Below are 10,962 nucleotides of genomic sequence, written 5' to 3'. Positions count from 1 at the left end.
GAGTTTATTTGCAGCAAGCATATTGAACTAAACACTTAGCTCAAATAATAAATACAAACACAATCCTTTTCAGAATAAAATGCCATGTCTGTTATAGCTATTGAATTAAATCTCTGGGGGAAAAAGGGACTAGAAAACAAAAATATCTCTACATCAATGTGCTTGAATGAATGAAATTTTTGTGTGCAACAGGGATTGTCTGAAGATGGTGATTATAATCCAAGTGGGTTTGGTGGGTAGAGAGGTGGGCAGCAACAATGAAGCCCATGGCATTTCTTGTATAAATATTTCTATCTACAAATTGCCATACTCCTCATCAAACAAAGGTAGCAATTAATTAAGCAGGAGAGTCTGTTTCAGCTCTTAAGGTGCTCATTTCAGGATATTCAGGAACTGTCTTGGCATTCACTTGCACTGAGAATGGATTCATGATGACATGTTTGTATTCAATTACTGAAATTTTGCCTGTGTATATTTTGGTTTTACTTTAACGTATGAATCATTTGAATATCTGGTAATTTTCACTGTGAAAAGAAGTGTGATTGCCTTTAAGTGATCTGTCTTGCTCCTGCTTGCTAACTGTGCTAGATTTTGGAGCAGGGGGCATGAAGTCTTTCCATGCCCTGGAATAAAATAATCTTCAGGTAAAGTAGTAAAAATTGCAAACTCTTGGTATGGCCTGTTTAGGGATAACAAATACATCTGTAAACCCTTTGAACCTACTCAGAAAGTGAAGAACTAACGAATTTCTGAAAAGCGTGAGGGAAACAGAGACTGTAAACCCAGCTCATGCTCTCTTCCTATGAGTACAATTCCTGTACCCTGCTGGAGACTGCCCCACAGGCTGTCAGCTTCCAGCAGCTGCTGCAGTACAGCTGGGTGGGTTTTCCAATGCCGTGTTGGTTTTCTTAAACCAGCCCCAAAACTGCATTCACCCAGTGCCCAGCCTCCCTCAGGAAGTAATGGGCACAGCCAGAGCTGTCCTGCCTGGTACCTTGTTGCAATGATTTTGTTTCCATTTGTTGTCTTGTGCAATCATTTATTTTCTTGTTGTTTTACTGTTCTCTTTAGTCCTCTTACACTTCAAAGGCTGTGCTGAGGTCAGATGAATGCCTGGCCTTCCTGGATAACAGGCAGTCCATCTCGAGAACTTTCTGTGATTCAGTGCCATTAGATGTAGCTGTTGTCAAATGTAGCCGAGGTCCTGAAGGCAACCACAGAAAACTTCTGTTGGAAGGAACCTCTGAAGGTCACCCGGCCCAATGCCTGCTGACAGTGCAGATGTGGTGACCTGGACACCTCTGGGCTGGATGGGGCTGAAGAGGACCTGCTCAAGGAGCAGAGTAGATCTTTAGTTCATACTTGCTAATACCTTACACTGCTGAACTTTGCAGTTTTGAAGAAATACAGTGATCAAAACAGATTTAGGATGGAATTTATCCTTTAATCACTTTCCCCCCTGCTTCAGTCACGTTGGGTGTAGGGTATAAAGGGTGCTACCCCCCACATCCTTTTTTCTGTTTTGACTGGAAGACATTGGCAGCAAAGGACGATCCCGTTTGTACAGCGCCTGCAGCTGCCGCAGAGATGCAAAGGCTGAGCCCCTCCTGGAACGCAGGCTGCCCTTCCTGGCACCACCACAGCTTGTGCTGTTCCCGTTCCCGGGCTCAGCTTTCATTCTTGTGCCACCTTGCCCGTTTCAGGTACTGGATTTTCTACCACCAAACCCCATTTGTTTAATGATTGCTATTCATTTTGTCCGCGGGTAAAATTTTTCAGCAACGGTTATCTTTGTCTCCAGAAAGCAAAAATAACAGAGATAAAAACGGCCCTAGAAATGACATAATGACACTTTTTATTCAACCTCGTGGTAGAAACCTTGCCTCCGTTAAAATCCAAATGAAAGCTTTCGAAGGAATTGAGAAAGTGTAACCGCAGCTCAGAGCTCTGTGCTGCAAAGCGCCCCTGCCCAGCGCGCTCCTGCAGAGCTGCCGGCATGGTCACGGCTGTGCTCGTGCCATCTGCCGGGGGAAAGCTGCCATCAACTGCATTCTAGAAATAAAAACCTTGCTGACGGCAGTTCACCTCGATCATTAAAAAGCAGAATTTACAATAATAATAATACCCAGACTGTCTATAAAAATATCATATAAGTCTTCTAGATTTAGAGCTCCAGTGTATGTCAAAGGCTAACCTACTGACAGGGTACAGCCCAAACATCTCTGAAACTGTAAATTAAGCATTTCTATTTTTATGTGCTAGATTTGGGGGTTCTTCTGTTTTGGGTTTCTCTGTTTAGCTGTGTTATTTTAAAGCAGTCTGAGTCTCGATTTAGGTGTACATTATGACTGGTCAAGGCAGTAGAAATGAGGAATTGAAAACAATTTTGATGCGTGGGACTGATTTGATAATTCTTCCTTTTTCCCCCCATTTCTGGTGTAGGTCCAAGCAATTCCAACCACCTACGAAAAAAAGCACACCACCGTGCTAAGGAATGAAGCACAGAAGCAAGGTGAGGCATTGGGAACTTAATATGAATATTAATGATTATGATTATGCTAATTATGATTGTCAAACTTTGTACAATCTGTTCTCATCTGCATTCCCATCCACCCGTTCCATACATACTGGCAGAAGTATCAAAAGAGCAATTCAAGATAGAGGACTGAGAGAACAGTATTATAGCTTGTAACATGAAAAATTAACTTCACCAGCCTGTGGCTGTGTTTTATACCCCCAGCTAAGATGACACATTTCTCTCTTGTAACAATATCCAGGGGGTTGCAGAATCTTGTTTGTAGCAGTAGCAAAGTGTCTTGCAGGAAGTTTCCGGATACTGATGCTCAGGGGATTTTGCTGGTTCAAATCTCTTCTGCCAGTTTCCATGCCCTGCTTTGCACCCTGATCACACAGTTAATGCCCTGTAATTCTTCAGCTCACACAAGAGCAAGTTTCAGTTTCCTGATCAAATGTGAGTTATGTTGACTTGTGCTTGTGTGCTCCTGCTGGAGCAGCTGGTTTGGTTGTGTCCTGTGCCCCCTGAGCCATCCAGAGGTCTCAGGTGACTTTTTTTTTAAAACCTAAAAGTTTGAGATACCCCAGAAAGGCACTGGAATGTTGATATTTCTGGCAGAACAGAGTCTCCTCAAGGATACTGGGGAATATAAAAACAAAACCTAGGATGCAAAATGGGTCTCAGAAAAGCACAGGACAACGGCACCTGTGACATGTGACAGTTCCTTTGCATGGTACACCAGCATCAGCACTGCTCTTCTGGAATATACGGATGCAGAGAAAGATGTTGAAGACTGTAACCCTCAGCTGGTGTGGGTAAGATCCACCTGAGCAGCAGCCTCTCTAGAACTTAGATACTTAGCTGAGGTGTTGCAATATTTGCATTTCACCCCTCTGTTACCAGACAACAACCTTCTAACCTGGCACACTGTGGAACATGAAGCAGCAGCATTACCTCTGCCTTCATTTTAAGTAATTGTTAGTATATTCTATGACACGCACGTGGTAACTTTTATGTGTAGTGCTGGATGCTGCTGTCTCGAGCAGATGTAAGAGAGTCTTTTATAGCTTCCTCCCACCCTTGTTCCAGTCATTTCAAACACTGATCATGCTGTGGTTGCAGCAGCCTGGCCACCCTGTTCCTGTCCTGTGCTGCCTCCCTGGGCCACAAGCTGCAGCAGTGGCTGTGCTCAGCACATTGTGACAGACGTGTCAGTACCAGAGCAGAACACAGAGCATTCAGCAGCTGTATGGCACAGTAGGTATGTACTGTGTGCAGAGTGCCTCCTGACCAAGTGACACACTTAATGCAAAGATCTTTTCTTGGTACAAAATCCAGCAAGGAATCCTTCACATAAAGCTAGTGCAGCTCTGAGCAGATTTGCTTTATGAAATGGGTATGATGTACAGCAGAGAGAGTAATACTTTGACACTATTAACTCACTGTGACAGTCTTGCAAACCTGTATTTATTTTCAGATTCCTGAGCATGTCTGCAGGGATACAAAATGGAATTTTAGATATGGAATGATTTCCAGCTTGGCAGCTACATTACAAGGTAAAGCTGCTTTGTCACTCACGCCTGGATATCATGGATGCTCTGTATGATATAGCAAGAGAGACTGTTCCTGCCATGCATATTTTGCTGGGGCTTATGACTCCTTGGAAACAGGCACTTTGTTTCCACATCTTATGGATGAGGGGATATGTTTTTCATATTAACACTGCCAAAATATGGGTGCAGCTAGTCTTATCCTGCCTCATACCCAGTAACCAACCCTCTACCAGTTTCTGCAATTGTAATTTGTATTCTCTTGATCTCTGCAATCTTGCAACAGTGGCAATACCTTCAGAGATGAATGCCATTTCTACTGTGCCTGTTAGAAGCTCTATCCTGTAACACACAAGCTGATACACAACAGAACAGAACAGAACATCCAGCATGCCCTGGCAGCTCACTGCCTTCCTGCTGCCAACACTGAAGGTGCTAAAAATGAGCTATTTACTTTTCTGCAGTCTGAAGAAAATACCTAGTTGTGCTATACACCAAAACATGAACTTGTATAATTGGGATATGAAGCAGGCACTAGCTGAGCCATGTGGTCAGTGAGCTGGAGTGTTGGCAGCCTTCTGTAATTCCTGCTGGGTGTTTTGTCCTTTCCTATGCTGAGTTCATGGTTTGGGTGGTTGAGCAGTCAAATCGAGACACTTACTGAACACAGTTCAGGGATGGCAGGGAAAGGTTAATTGCAAGGTATCAGATTTTTTCTTCCATTCAAATGCTAGCATTTTGTTTAATGATAACCACTTGAAAAAATATTTGTTTTAGAAAAAAATAATGCTGCCAAAATAAACAACACTGATCTGTGTTTATGTTTTGGTAGAAACTCGAGGCCACTCTTGAAGGCAAATGGCAAATTGCTTTACTGGCTACAGCAAGTTAATAATGAACAGCAACATTAGTGCAAGTTGGAGTCAAAAAGTGCTGGTATTTGTTTGTTCTCCCTGTGCCTGGCTGAGGCTCCTCTACCAGTAAGCAGGAGGATGTAATCAAATACTGTGCTACACAGGGCAATGCTTGATTGGGCTAATCTTGTCTTCAGCCTGTCTCCCCATTTCTCTATTGCCAGAAACATTTGAGCCATTTGTCCTAGAAGTTATAAAGGAAGTTCACACAGTTATTTATCACTATTTATATAAGAATGATGGCAAGAAGGGTCAACCTGTTATAAAGAATCAGTGCAGGTTCAGCCACAAGATGGAGCCAGTACAGTACCAGGCACACCTTCCCAGTGGGACAAAGTGTTAGGCTGTTTTGTCTCTAAATCTTTCAGCAGTTTTAATAGGATTGTTCACTTCTCGGTTACTGAGATAGCCTTGGAGAAAATAAAAATCTATTGGAGAAAACAAAAATCAGAAATACCTAGTATTAAGTGTACAGAAATCATATATGGCTTGTTCCAGCCTACAAATGAAATGTACAGGTAATCTGATCACCAAACATAAAAAATCAGTGATGCTTTTTCTTGAGTCTAAATAAAACCAGTCTTTAGACTCAGTTGCATTCTCCAGGGATTTATGGAATTAAATGACTCAAGGGGAAAAAAAGAAGGAAAGATTAAGAGGAGGGAAAAATTACAGGGTGACAAATAAGGCCTTTGAGTTAATCTTAGGAATCAGGTGTATCAATACAAGTAATAAATCAGCAGACACAGCTCTAGCAGTTGCCACAGTGAATTTAAAACCCCCACTGTGAAGAGCAGAAGACAGAGGTTGCTTTGTATTTTCTCATTCCAGCAATCTTTGTGACACTTTTTAGATAAGTTACCAAAAAGAATACATGTCAAGTGTCAAGTTACAGTGTACAACCCTGTGCTCTGATAGTCACAGAACATCTATGGTTTTCCTTGTTATTACTGTTCTTCTCTTCAGTCTCCTTCTCATTCATTTCCAAAGCTACACTAGACTCATGTTAATTACAATAAAAGCTTTTATTTTTGTCTCTCTCAGAAAATTTCCTCGGCCAACATTACTCTTTTCTTTATGTATCTTTATCTTAACATTGCAAAAAGAATCAGCTCTTTTGTATCTGTCTTCATATACTTCCAGAGAATAATTTGATGCCTTGTTGCATTTTGCCCTGTAAACAGTAGATTGGCTACCACAGGAAGTCAATCCTAATCAAAATCTGTCTCGATTTAATTTTTCATAGAGTATTGCTTTGCTACAGAAATCTGTAATTCAGCTCTGAAACAAAATTCACCTTCTGTGAAAAACTCCAGGTGACCTGCTGGTCATTCCTGATAACAGATCAGGAATGTTATCTTCTGAATGTGGCCAAGCTTTTAATTTGTATGGTATGTCTAGCCTGATTCACAAGAAAACACTAGCAAGTTGAAAATGTTTTTACCATCAATTAGCTAACTTTGGGTTTGCTTGCCCCTTATTATAAGATACTCCTGGTTTTAAATGGGAAGAGCAATTCTGAAATGCCTTTGGGGATCCTAGTGAAGAGTCAGTTGAACTGGCAATTAATGGCACAGATGGATATGGATCATCTAACTGTCTGAACAGGAAAAGGACAGTCCCATTCTTGAATCACTACTGGAATCCACAGCTCAATAAATGATTTGATACCTTGGAAAAGGATCTGAGAAGAGATATAGAAACAACTTACAAAATGAAAAATGTGCTTTATCAAACGCTATTTCTTAAAAGGATGTTCTCATGTCTATCTATAGTGAGTCCTTCTGTATTCTCCATCTTATGGAGACAGAGGAAACAGCAGCTGAAAAGTAAAATTAAACACTTTCAAGGGAGAAAGAAGATATATATCTGTCAATGAGAGTAATTAATGACTGGAACAAGGAATTAACAATTTGTAGAGACAGGATGTTCTAAGGCACATTTCCCTAAGGGATGTTCTGCTTTAAATGACAAGTAATATCACCAGTCACATGGCTTCTGTCCCACGGTACCACAATAATCCTCTGGCTCTGTGTAACTACAGAATATGCTTGTGTTGGATGCCCTAAGCTGGGCAGGATAGAAAATGAAGATGGAAATGTAAGTCTGGGTTTTCAGATGAGAAACACATCTCTTAGAAGAAAGGAAAAAAAAGGAAACTGAACAATCCCAACACAGGAAAAGCTTGAATCTCTGCCTCTAGCCAACTGTTTTGCATATATGGGCAAGCATATGCAGAATGTGTTTCTACAAAATACATACCAACAGAAATTGAATCTCTGCTTTTCTATGGCTCACAAAACACAGGTTTAACTTCCCAGTTAAGCAACAGCTGGCCAACAGTCAGCCAAGGAGTTGACAGCTGCATGAAATAGATGACAATCCCACATTAGGGTGGAGTTTTTAACAGGTATGTATACATTGAAAACTTATGTAGTTCTCTTTATTCTACTACTTTTTCCTTTTCCCTCAGAAAAACACATCTTCTGCTTTCTCTTCTGCTAAATGCAGACAATCTCTGCTAGCACCTGGTTTTGTGATTTAAATGCTGTGGTACTCATCAAGTGCTATTAGTTTCTACGTGTTGTTGTGCTGGTTTACTGTGTTGCCACTCCTGTTTGCATGTTAAATATTCCACTGTACTGTGCAATTTACTTACCAGGAGTGAACAGCTGGAAAACTGATGATGCCATTTCCAGTCTCCTACTAAAGTGCAGTCTGCTCCTTGTCTGCAGTCTCAATGTTTGATGCTGGAGGCACAACCTCCAGCCCTCTCTGCATTCAGAATCACACAGCCACTATCAGGGAAGGGTTAGAACAGTTCTGTCTTTTCAGTCTCTGGAGGTGATGTAGACATCACCCCTTGCAAAGGAGTTTGAGATAGCTGAAGATCTTTTTGAGATAGCTTGAGATCTTTTTCAGAGATGAGGGGAAAGTTACAGAACTAACACTAACAGACAGGATCTGTGATTCCTGCAGTTCCAGGGCTTGTAACTTATTGTGCCAGATATAAACACAAATGGAACTCTTACAAATTCTCCCATTAGAAAAACAGTGCTGCAAGTTTTAGACACAGGTCTTTACACACTACAATTGTCTGTTCTGCTCTCAAGTCTCTTGACAGACTTTCACAAAGCCAACAACCAAAGCCAAAAGGAGGAGACACAACTAGGTTTCCTCACTTACACAGCCTGGTCACAGTCACTGCAGTTGCCTCTGCTTTTGAGGACAGACAAAACTTCATCTCTCCACAGCTTGGTTAGTAGAAAAATCAAATTTCAACAACAAATACAGCTGTCACTTGTTCTTATGATCGCCGTTTTCATTACTGTGCTTATAGCACGATGATTCTTTTGTGGGCCTTATATTTTTGTTTAAAGACTAAAAGAAGTGTAAAAAAACCTCCTCAACTCTTCCTGTTATCATGGAGAGAAAGGTCTAGATTTTCTACTGCAAGTTGATGTTAAATTATTTCAAAAAACAAATTCAGGAGAAAAAGATAATAAAATTTGACCTAGCTACTAAAGCATGCTGATACTTGAAGGGCGTGTGTGCTGGCTAATTCCCTGGTGAACCTCTCTGCTCTAGGTAGGACACTTGTATATCTGTCAGACTGAATATTAGAAAAGTGTAATTAACATCTGGTTTTGCTATTTCAAAAGTCACACAAGAGATAAAATAGATCTTCCACAGCGATGGTGGGCATAAACAGAGCAATTCGGATTTTGCAGATGACAAATTGCCCTCCAGTGGTGTGTATTTCAGCCCTCTGATAGAGAGAACATATATTCTCCTAAATTAGGTATCTGGAGCTCTGGGTGATTCTGATTTTTTTCCACATCACATCCATTTATATGTATATGAGCAGATGTCTGCATCATGTAAAAATCATGATACAAATTTGTTTGATTCATAGCCTCCAAACAAATTCCTCTGCCTGTTCTCCACTTGAGGAAAGCTTGAGACATCAACGTGTTTCAGGACAGTTGATCACATTGCTTGATATTCCCTGATCCACTGAAAATGCAGCTTCACTGCATCTTTTTGGGGTTTGCAGGTTTTATGTTAGCATAAGTGGTACAATTTAATAGTTCTACTGATTTCAAAAAGCATCCCAAAGGAAAGGATACTAATTTATTTCTTCACCTAAAATACTTCCCTACACAGGCAGTACCAGACAAGTAACTGAAATACACTGTGACAAATACCAGTATAACTTATGACCAAGCAACAAGCTGGTTTACAATAAATGCATAATGTTGTCTTTTCCTATCAGAGAATCAGAAGTTTGATATTAATTTTGTCAGTTATTTCTACATTACACTCTTTAGACCAGTTACTGCCATGTCCTGAGAAAAAAGATGCATTTTTCTTTTCCTTGGAGAACTCTGGAGAACACAGTATTACAAACCTGAGTAACTGAGAACACAAAATCAGATTTTTTGTTTTTCATTACTAAGCTTGCATTTATGACAAGCATATAGGAAAGTAGTTAAATTGGGGTTTTAAAAATTATTTTTCCTTCCTACAGTGGTTTTCTTTCAGCTAAAACAGAGAATCTAGAGTTTGAAATTTTAAGACTAATTGATTTTTAAAATTTGGTTAAAGTCTCCAAACTTTTGAGACTTAACATATCTTGAAGAAGCAAAGGAAGTAATGATCCAGACATTGAGATGCAAGCATTTTTCTTCCATGCTTTTAAAGTTATTTCACTGTCTCAGCCACTGACTACATGCAGTGCCCTCAAGTACATCTTGCTGTATTGGAGGTTCATTCATACAAGCAACCTTAACCTGCTACCACTGACTACATCCTTGACATGTCTTTATCTTAAAAAAAAAAAAAAAAAAAGAAAGAGAGAAGGATGAAAGGATGGTATCTAACAGTACAGCTTGTGTATCTGTTACTAGGGAAACAAACAGAGAAGAGAAAGAAACCCTCAGTGTCCTTGTCATTTGGATCTTTCAGTAGAGAAGCGGAGCTTGTGTTAAAACAATGGAAACACTGTTCAGCTTTCAGGATCCTTTGCTGTCCTTGCTGAATGACAGATACTTCTTTCTACTCCTTGTCCATCTTGTCATCACTGAAAAGGAGAGTCATTTCTACATTCCACACTGTATGGCTGGTTGTTTTTTTATTTGTCATGTAAACTTTAATCCCTTGGTCAGTAACCTGGTCAGTTCCTAACACCTAACACCAAGATCACAGCAGGTCTCCTGAGGTAAACAGAAGAGAGAACCCTGATGTTGTGTTCATACCCGTAGAAAAGCAGACACTAACAGTGCCAGGTTTGTGCTACTTTGACTTTCTGCTGAATCAGAGTACAAACTCAATCAGGACTTCAGAGAGCGTGAGGGGTAGGGCAGCATTAGCTGCACTCCAGCATGGGGAGCTGTGGGAAGGCCTGTGCAAGTGTGACATCATTGCCTTGGAGGGCCGGGCTGTGTGGGAGCTTTGCCACCAGCTCCAGTGAAGCAGGGAGATGCCAGGCCCTGTAAGTCATGACTGACACCTCTGGTTTCAGTCAGGGGGTGTCAAGTCACGGCTGAGCTGGACTGACACCTCCCTGTGTGGGCTGAGAGGCCAGTTCAGAGATCAACACTGTTTGTACCGTGACTTTCTGCTCATTGCTAAATATGCACTGCATCAGATCTCATGTAATTTCTCTATCAAACTATGCTACATCTCTGCTTCTTTTTCTGTTCCAGTTATTATCTTGTTCATCTTTAGCACTTGCCTCATCTAACTCATCTTGTGGGAACTGGATTAGGAAGCTGGATTTGGTGCACTCTGAAGTGTAGCTAAGTAAATCCAAAGGATTATCACCTTTCTGCTGTTTTTACAAGACTACAGCTACCCGCACCAGAGCTAGAGAGATTATGGGAAAATTGCAATAAAAGCCCTATTGGAAATACTCTCACAGATTTTTGTGTTCTGCTGTTTCAACAAAGCATATTTCTTCTTTACTGTGCAAGTGTGGCTT

The 10,962-nt window shown here is 40.8% G+C and overlaps 1 long non-coding RNA gene across 1 annotated transcript; it reads left to right on the top strand.

The window, feature by feature from the left end:
* The first annotated feature begins 4,092 nt into the window (after positions 1-4,092).
* On the top strand, positions 4,093-10,896 carry LOC148221643 (uncharacterized). The gene is made up of 2 exons (XR_015807673.1): positions 4,093-7,389; positions 10,688-10,896. It is a non-coding gene; the product is annotated as an uncharacterized LOC148221643 (long non-coding RNA).
* The last annotated feature ends 66 nt before the right edge of the window (positions 10,897-10,962 follow it).

This window comes from Sturnus vulgaris, chromosome 19 (genome assembly GCF_052056855.1).
Source record: "Sturnus vulgaris isolate bStuVul1 chromosome 19, bStuVul1.hap1, whole genome shotgun sequence".
NCBI lineage: Eukaryota > Metazoa > Chordata > Aves > Passeriformes > Sturnidae > Sturnus > Sturnus vulgaris.
The sequence above is the reverse complement of the archived record's forward strand: the minus strand, read 5'-3'. Positions and strand labels throughout refer to the sequence as shown.